Raw genomic sequence first — 9,772 nt, 5'->3', positions numbered from 1 at the left:
AGCTTACAGCACCTGGTATTCCCAGGCGGTCTCCCATCCAAGTACTAACCAGGCCCGACCCTGCTTAGCTTCCGAGATCAGACGAGATCGGGCGTGTTCAGAGTGGTATGGCCGTAAGCGAGGGGACATGAATGTGACACTGTTTTTATATCTATATTCAAGTCTATGAATAGAAGTACATGCAGCTTTTGACATCCACAATAAGACAAATCGCTGGATCGAATGCAGAGGATGCATGTCCCCATGAGGTTCAATAAAGTATACCTTTACTTTAATAACAAATAGAATAGAATAAAGTAAAAGGGCTGAACTGTGCTGCAGATAACAACTGAGAAATGGAAAAACCACAAAGTGTGTCTCCAAACAGTCACTGTCACATTTGAGCAGGATTTTCTTTTGGTTTAAAATGTAAATTTCATGACTCCAGTAAACATGTGTAACAGGTATAGAGTAGATATAAATACAATCCCCAGCAGTGTGTCCCTCGCTTACGGCCATACCACTCTGAACACGCCCGATCTCGTCTGATCTCGGAAGCTAAGCAGGGTCGGGCCTGGTTAGTACTTGGATGGGAGACCGCCTGGGAATACCAGGTGCTGTAAGCTTTTTATTCTGCAGAGGGCTGTTTAATATGTTTTCTTTTAGTCCTTAAAAGCTGTAAAACACTGAAGTTGCCTGGTTCACATTTAGGTGAAATCTGCATCCAAATCCTGACAATAAACATAAAAATAATGTGATCCTAAAATCCTCTGGTTTAATGTTCAGTCCAGATGATCTGATGATTATAAATGTGATGATTATAAATGTGATGATTATAAATCTATTGTTTTATCCAACTCTTAAATTCAGTCAGTACTTTGTACTTCTTGAGTGACATAATTCTGAAGTATGTGTACTCTTGCTTAAGTACATCATTTGTCTACTCTGTCCAATTCTACATTTCATGATATAAAGAGTTGATAAATATCAGCTCATATATACCCACTTATACTTCACCTCTACAATGTTCAGTCTTTTTATCAGTGGTTGTGTCTTAATGTTGTTAAATATGAATATGTGGCACAGAAGTGGAGACGGCACCGAGGGCAAATTCATCTTAGGGCCCACTAAAGGCTCGGGCCGGCCCTGGTTTGAGGAAACAAAAATATGCAAACAAAAACAGATCAATTCAGTTGTTTCTGTTGAACAAAATTCAGCTCAAATCTTGATCAGAATCACGACATTTAAAGCCTCAAAGACTCAAAATGTGTGAGAAATAATTTTACTTTTTATACATGTACTTTAATACTTTTACTTGAGTCAGTTTTTTCATGTGATACTTTTACTTGAGTATTTCTTTACTCTGATGTACTTTTACTTAAGTATCAAACTAAGTCCTTGCTCCTCCACTGCTTGTCGTACATATATTTTTAGAGATGGTTTAGTGACACTTGAATGAATCAGTTAGTCCTGGAGTCCAACACAAGGGGGCAGCACTGCATATATCACATACTTGTGTTTGTATTAATATGGATTAGATTAGAGAGTCTAAGATCAAACACTGTGAAACGATACAAGGGATGAATGTGTAGATTTATGATTTACACACTTTTATTATGATTTTTGTTTGTTTTTAGTGGTGTCCATTGATAACCAGCCTCATGTGTCGCCTCTATCTGGTCCTCATCTGTGGGAGCTGGAATCAAACCACCAACCTTCCGATCAGTGGACCAACGCTCTACCAACTGAGCCACTGTGGTTGTGGTGCTTCAGTGAGACACCTGGCCCTGCTCTTCTGATCTCACTCATTCATTTACACTTATTCTGTCTCCTCACGTCTGTCTATTTATATCTTCTCTTGTGAGGCTTTTTAATCTGTTTTCTGTGCTGTATTTATTCGTTTTTTTACAGTTACAAGATGAATATTTGATAAAGTTATTGTAATTATATTTATGTTTACAGGACAGTTAAAGGGCCCATATTACGCTCTTTTCTGATCTATGTTCTAATGTCGTTTCCTCGACACAAACAGACCTGGAGTTGTGTTTTGTTTCATTCACACATGTTTAAATGGTTTAAATCCTATCTATCAGATAGGTACCAGTTTGTTAGTATAAACCAGAGCACCTCTCCCTGTTCTAAAGTAGCCTGTGGTGTTCCACAAGGATCTGTGCTTGGTCCAATCCTATTTACTCTGTATATGTTGCCATTGGGTAACATTATCAGAAAACATGGCATTAATTTTCACTGCTACGCTGATGACACTCAGCTGTACTTATCAATGAAACCAAATCAGACTGATCAAATAGATAAACTCAGTGCCTGTGTGAAGGACATCAAAACCTGGATGACCTTGAATTACCTGCTCTTAAATCCTGAAAAAACAGAGGTCATTGTCATTGGTCCCAAAGGTCAAAGAGATTCTCTGTCAGACCAGATAATCTCACTCGACAATGTGAGTATAGCTTCTAGCCCTACTGTAAAAAATCTTGGAGTCCTATTTGATCAAAATCTCTCATTCACAGCCCATATAAACCTAGCTTGTAAAACCGCATACTTTCACCTGCGAAATATAACTAAAATTAGAAATATTTTACCTAAAAACGATGCTGAAAAACTCATCCATGCATTTGTTACTTCCCGACTTGATTACTGTAATTCCCTGCTTGCCGCCTGCCCCAAAAGTACTATAAAGTACTATAAAGTACTATAAGGAGCCTCCAGTTGGTCCAAAATGCAGCGGCCAGAGTCCTAACAGGAACTAAAAGAAGAGACCACATCAGTCCTGTACTAAAATATCTGCACTGGCTTCCTGTCGAGCTTAGAATCAAATTCAAAGTCCTCCTCCTGACATACAAAGCCCTAAACGGTATGGCCCCATCCTATCTGCAAGATGCTATTGTCCCGTACCAGCCAAACAGAGCACTCCGCTCTCAGAATGCAGGACTATTAGTGGTTCCTAGAGTGTCCAAAAGTACAGTGGGAGGGAGAGCATTCAGTTACCAAGCTCCTGTGCTATGGAATCAACTCCCTGCTGATGTTAAACAGGCCCCCACAGTCTCTGTATTTAAGACCAGGCTTAAAACCTTCCTCTTCGGTATAGACCAGGTTACATAGTGAGGGAGTTAGGGACATTAAAACCCGGGATAAGAGGCTGCAGTAGGAGTAACTAGCTGGGGGAAGTATGGCAACCTGAGCACTATCCTCTACTTTGTCCTATTTTCTCATCAGCAATGCTATTCACATGTTGTCCCCTGTCCCACTCCCCCTGTGGAGTATATCTCTTTCAGATGCCCCGATGACAGCTGGACCCTCCCCTCCTCCCCGCCTGGCCCTCCTCCTCGCCCGGCTCTCCTCCTCCTCATCTGGTCTTCCTCCTCTTCGCCTGGCCGATTTTCCTTGTTTTGTCTGATTTTTCTTGTTTTGTCTGATTTTTCCTGTTGTTTTGTTTTTGTGTGTATATCACGGTGGCTGAGTGGCTCATGTCTCACAGCAGAAGGTTTGGTTCGATCCCCGGGTCACCAGGCCTTTCTGTGTGGAGTTTTTCATGTTTCTCCCCGTGTCTGGATGGGTTTCCTCCGGGTACTCCGGTTTCCCCCATCAACCAAAACATGAACGCCCTTCGAGACAACTGTTGTTGTGATTTTGGGCGTTACAAAAATAAATGAATTGAATTGAAATTGAACAATAACGACACAAACCTTTACTGATTTAACCTCATTAATTTGTGCAGAGTCGGCTTTTAACATGCATAATATAACGACGTACAGCCGCTTTACGATGATAGTCTTTGTCAAACTAATAACTCATTGACAAACAGCTGATGGACGTCGGTTTGTCCCATCGGTTTGTACACTCTGTGCCCGTGTCTGTGCATCGTCTCCCTCACTGCGGCACACGACTCCTCCGCTCTCCTCGGGGTAATATTTACGTGCAAAACGCTTTAACGTCGACTTTGACTTTCAAAGTGTAATAGGGGCGGCGTGCGGTTAGATAACGTCCGCTGCCGAAACTGTCGTAAGTGAAACAAACGGTTAAAGGAACACTTTCTGCAGCCACGTGTGACTCGGTGCATGTAATATTCTGGACCTGAGCCAAACTGGATCCGTGTTTCTGCCCCAGTGAGTCCACAAAACACCAGACTGTGTGCACTTTTCTGGATTTTTCTACGTACATTTATGTTGTTTCTTTCGCCTCCTCTGTCGTATTTTCAACATATAGCCTGTTCGTTTATCGCGGGGGTTATGTTTTAAAAATAACCCGCAATAGATGAAATCCACGAAGTATCAGCTTTATTTTTTACAATTATTCTATATGTTTTGCTGTAAAACCCCTCACCACACACTTTATACACGTTTCTCACACAGGCGTTACCAGGATATGTTTATATGACATTATAGATTTGGCCTGTAACATGTAGCAAAGGATGAATATGCAAGACTCAATGTACAAAATGTTTTCCAAATGCATTCATTAAATGAATAATTAATTTATTAAATTTCAGTTAAATAAACAGCAGAAAAAGTCACATTCAGTTTTATCATGTGCCAAAAGATCAACAACGTGAAAAAGTAAATTGAACAAGATTTACTTTTATCTATTTTAATATAATTTGGTCCTCCTCCACCCTTTGTCACCGGTTCTGTTCATTATATTTATGGACAGAATTTCTGGGCCGGAGGGGGTCTGGTTCAGGGGCCGGAGGGGGTCTGGTTTGGGAAACACAGGATTTCATCTCTGCTGTTTGCAGATGATGTTGTCCTGATGCTTCTTCGAGCCAGGACCTGCAGCACTGGGGCGGTTTGCAGCCGAGAGTGAAGCGGCTGGGATGAGAATCAGCTCCTCCAAATCCGAGGCCATGGTTCTCCACCGGAAAAAGGTGGTTTGCTCTCTCCGGGTGGGTGGAGAGTCTCTGCCCCAAGTGGAGGAGGTGAAGAAGGAGCTGAGCCCAAAGGCGAAGCTCCTCGATTTACCGGTCAATCTACGTTCCTACCCTCACCTATGGTCATGAGCTCTGGGTAATGACCGAAAGGACAAGATCGCGGATACAAGCGGCTGAAATGGGCTTCCTCCGCAGAGTGGCCGGGCGCACCCTTAGGGATAGGGTGAGGAGCTCGGTCACACGGGAGTAGCTCGGAGTAGAGCCGCTGCTCCTACATGTTGAGAGGAGCAGCTGAGGCTCGGGCATCTGCTCAGGATGCCTCCTGGACGCCTCCCTAGGGAGGTGTTCTGGGCATGTCCCACCGGGAGGAGGCCCCGGGGAAGACCCAGGACACGCTGGAGGGACTATGTCTCTCTGGCCTGGGAACGCCTTGGGATCCCACCGGAGGAGCTGGAGGACATGTCTGGGGTGAGGGAAGTTTGGGAGTCCCTGCTTAGACTGCTGCCCCCGCGACCCGGCCCCGGATAAGAGGAAGAAAATGGATGGATGGATTAATCCCCGTTTAATTCCGGTTTAGTCGTGGTTTAGTTCTGGTTTACTGCTCCAGCCCTTCCTTCTCTTCCTGTAAAACTTCATTCAAAAACGTCACCATTTGTCTGCAGGACAATTGGAAGTACAGCTCCGTGTAAACTTTTTCCATCGTTTCATTCTCTTGCCGCATTTGTTCATTTTCATGTTCCTGATTTTTATTTTTGACCAATGACGGCTCCTGTTCTTTCTTCACCCTCCACAATCTGAAACGCTCCTTCTTTAAGTCGTCGTTACTTTGCCATTTTAACTTGTTGAAATCGTCCTTTACCGAGCGAGCCTCTTTGATTTCCCACTGCAGTTTATGAATTCCTCTGTACAAACTGTAGAGCCTTTCGTGTGGTTCTGTGTCACATCTCTGCACCACTTCCTGAGACTCTTTAAGTTTGAGCAGTTTGCCATAAATGTGTTCAAGTTTCTCGTTCAATTCCTTCTGTTTAGCTTTCTTAAGCTCCAATTCCTGATCAATTCTCTTATGAGTGTCAGACATGACTGTACTGTTTATCATTTTACTCTTCATTTGGTCAATTTCTTGCCCAATTTCGTGATTTGATGTCTTTAGACGCTCTATCTCGCAGAGTCTTTGGTCATATTTGAGCGCTAGCAGTTTTTCTAAGTTGTAATCTTCAGTGATTTTGCGAAGATGTTCCTTCATCTTTTCAAGTTTGCTTTTCAGGTCGCTGTTCTTCATCTCCAAGTCTGCGTATTTCTTCTTCCAAACCTAATTTTCAGCCAATTTCTCAGTCATCACAGATATTTGTTCCTGTAAGGTGCGATTTTCCTCTGTTTCTGACGCAACGTGGCTCTGTTTCCACCCTCCTTCTTGAGGCAGTTTTGATCCGAAGCGTTCAAACTCCTCTTGCAAACTCGCTCTTGTTGCGTGATCCGAAATCTCTTGTCGTAAATTTAGATGTGTATCTTCGACCGTTAAAGGTTTCTGCTTTTTCTTAACCTTCATTAGTCTCGAGCCCTCTTCTTTACGACATATTTCCTTTGCATCAGCACCTTCTTCTCATTTTGTAGCATTTCCGAATGAATTTTTAGTCCTGGTTAGTCCTGCTTTAGTCCTGGTTTAGTCCTGGTCTAGTCCTGGTCTAGTCCTGGTTTAGTCCTGGTCTAGTCCTGGTCTAGTCTGGTCTAGTCCTGCTTTACCTCCTGGTCTAGTCCTGGTCTAGTCCTGCTTTAGACCTGCTTTAGTCCTGGTTTAGTCCTGGTTCAGTCCTGGTCTAGCCCTGGTCTAGTCTTGCTTTAGTCCTGGTTTAGTCCTGGTTCAGTCCTGGTCTAGCCCTGGTGTAGTCCTGGTGCAGTCCTGGTTTACTCCCGGTTCAGTCCCAGGAAGTTCAGGAAGTACTTCACACGTGTCCTGTGGCTCAGGTATAAACACCTGTTGTTCTCATTTTGTCCAGAAGAGGGAGCCATTTCCCTGTGACACCTGTTGTTCTCATTTTGTCCAGAAGATGGAGCCATTTCCCTGTGAAACCTGTTGTTCTCATTTTGTCCAGAAGATGGAGACATTTCCCTGTGAAACCTGTTGTTCTCATTTTGTCCAGAAGATGGAGCCATTTCCCTGTGAAACCTGTTGTTCTCATTTTCACACAGACCTGCTCATGAGTCAGTGCTGGGAAGTGTCGAGAAGGAGAAGTACTACCACTAGAAGTATTAGTAGTAGTAGTAGTATTTATCATGGTAGTAGTAGTAGTAGTAACAGTAGTATGTAGTAGTAGTAGCAGTAGTAGTAGTAGTACATAGTAGTAGTACATAGTAGTAGGACGTAGTAGTAGTAGTAGTATGAGTAATATGAAGTAGTATGTAGTAGAAAGTAGTAGTAGTAGTAGTAGTAGGTAGCAGTAGTAGTAGTAGTATGTAGTAGTAGTAGTAATAGAAGCAGTATGTAGTAGTAGTATGTAGTAGTAGAAGTAGTATGTAGTAGAAAGTAGTAGTAGAAGTAGCAGAAGTATGTAGTAGTAGTAGAAAGTAGTAGTAGTAGTAGAAGTATGTAGCAGTAGTAGTATGTAGCAGTAGTAGTAGTAGTGCGTAGTAGTAGTATGTAGTAATAGTAGTATGTAGTGGTAGTAGTATGTAGTAGCAGTAGTGGTAGTAGTAGTAGTATTAGTAGTAGTAGTATGTAGTAGTATGTACTAGTAGTAGCATGTAGTAGTAGTAGTAGTAGTGTGTTGTAGTAGTAGTAGTAGTAGTATGTAGTAGTAGTAATATGTAGTAGTAGTAGTAGTAATAGTAGGAGTAGGAGTATGTAGTAGTAGTAGTAGTAATAGTAGTATGTAGTAGTAGTAGTAGTAATATTTCGTAGTAGTAGTATGTCGTAGCAGTATGTAGTAGTAGTAGTAGTAGTAGTAGCAGCATGTAGTAGTTGTGGTAGTATGTAGTAGTAGTAGTATGTAGTAGTAGCAGCATGTAGTAGTAGTAGTAGTATGTAGTAGTAGTAGTAGTAGTAGTAGTAGTAGTATGTACTAGTAGTATGTAGTAGTAGTATGTAGTAGTAGTATATAGTCATCGTAGTAGTAATATGTAGTTTTAGCAGTAGTAGTAGTAGTAGTAGTAGTAGTATGTAGTAGTAGTCCCGGTTTAGTCCTGTTTACTCCCGGTTCAGTCCTGGTTCAGTCCCAGGAAGTTCAGGAAGTACTTCACACGTGTCCTGTGGCTCAGGTATAAACACCTGTTGTTCTCATTTTGTCCAGAAGATGGAGCCATTTCCCTGTGAAACCTGTTGTTCTCATTTTGTCCAGAAGATGGAGCCATTTCCCTGTGAAACCTGTTGTTCTCATTTTGTCCAGAAGATGGAGCCATTTCCCTGTGAAACCTGTTGTTCTCATTTTGTCCAGAAGATGGAGCCATTTCCCTGTGACAGCTGTTGTTCTCATTTTCACACAGACCTGCGCATGAGTCAGTGCTGGGAAGTGTCGAGAAGGAGAAGTACTACCACTAGAAGTATTATTATTAGTAGTATTTATCATGGTAGTAGTAGTAGTAGTAACAGTAGTATGTAGTAAAAGTAGCAGTAGTAGTAGTACGTAGTAGTAGTATGAAGTAGTATGTAGTAGAAAGTAGTAGGAGTAGTAGTTGTAGTAGGTAGCAGTAGTAGTAGTAGTAGTAGTAGTATGTAGTAGTAGTAGTAGTAGTAGTAGTAATAGAAGCAGTATGTAGTAGTAGTAGTATGTAGTAGTAGTATGTAGTAGTAGAAGTAGTATGTAGTAGTAGTAGTAGTATGTAGTATGTAGTAGAAAGTAGTAGTTGTAGTAGGTAGCAGTAGTAGTAGTAATAGAAGCAGTATGTAGTAGTAGTAGTATGTAGTAGTAGAAGAAGTAGTATGTAGTAGAAAGTAGTAGTAGTAGTAGTAGTAGTAGTAGTAGTAGTAGTAGTAGTAGTAGTAGTAGTAGTAGTAGGTAGCAGTAGTAGTAATATGTAGTTGTAGTAGTAGAAGTATGTAGTAGTATGTAGTAATAGTATGTAGTAGTACTATGTAGTAGTAGTAGTAGTAGTAGTATGTACGGGGCGACAGTGGCTCAGTGGTTGAGTGTTGGTCCCCAACCCGAAGGTCGGAGGATCGAGTCCCGCTCGGACCAAGTTCTGTCGTTGTGTCCTTAGGCAAGACACTTCACCCACATTGCCTAGTATGAAAGTGGTGTGTGCGTGAATGATAGGTGGTGGTCGGAGGGGCCGATGGCGCAGATTGGCAGCCTCGCTTCTGTTAGTCTCCCCAGGGCAGCTGTGGCTACAATAGTATCTGACCATCACCAAGTGTGGAAATGAATGAATAATGACTATAGTGTAAGAGCTTTAACAAGACTGTAAAGTGCATTACAAGTGTAAGGCATTATTATGTAGTAATAGTAGGTACTACTACTCCTTCATGTGCTACTATTTCAGCTACTACTGCTACTTGTACTACTACTACTACTATTCTTACTGCTACTTGTACTACTACTACTACTATTGTTACTGCTACTTGTACTACTACTACTAGACATTACACAGCACTGATCCACCCTCAGGTCTGCTGTTCTTCTCTGGGTAAAATTAGACAAACAGGTGTCACAGGGAAATGTCTCCCTCTTGTGGGGAAATTGATTAAAACTGAAATTTGAAGTGAAAGTTAAATTATGTTTCAGAGTTTATAAGAGCGTTTCAGAACTACTACTACTACTACTACTACTACTACTACTACTACTACTACTACTACTGTTACAAGTACTAATACATGTTTATTTTTTAAGATGTTCATAGTTTGAGGAAACAAAAATATACAAATAAAAACAGATAGAAAAAAAATTAATTCAATTGTTTCTGTTGAACAAAATTCAGCTC

General features: G+C 41.6%; 2 non-coding genes across 2 annotated transcripts; one reads left to right on the top strand and one right to left on the bottom strand.

Annotated features, from left to right (window-relative positions):
* LOC117379568 (5S ribosomal RNA) lies at nucleotides 1-119 on the bottom strand. Its single transcript, XR_004542098.1, has one exon. It is a non-coding gene; the product is annotated as a 5S ribosomal RNA (ribosomal RNA).
* A 367-nt stretch (nucleotides 120-486) lies between these two features.
* LOC117379562 (5S ribosomal RNA) lies at nucleotides 487-605 on the top strand. The gene has a single exon (XR_004542097.1). It is a non-coding gene; the product is annotated as a 5S ribosomal RNA (ribosomal RNA).
* The last annotated feature ends 9,167 nt before the right edge of the window (nucleotides 606-9,772 follow it).

This window comes from Periophthalmus magnuspinnatus, chromosome 1, assembly GCF_009829125.3.
Source record: "Periophthalmus magnuspinnatus isolate fPerMag1 chromosome 1, fPerMag1.2.pri, whole genome shotgun sequence".
In the NCBI taxonomy this organism is placed as follows: Eukaryota; Metazoa; Chordata; class Actinopteri; order Gobiiformes; family Gobiidae; genus Periophthalmus; species Periophthalmus magnuspinnatus.
The sequence above is the reverse complement of the archived record's forward strand: the minus strand, read 5'-3'. Positions and strand labels throughout refer to the sequence as shown.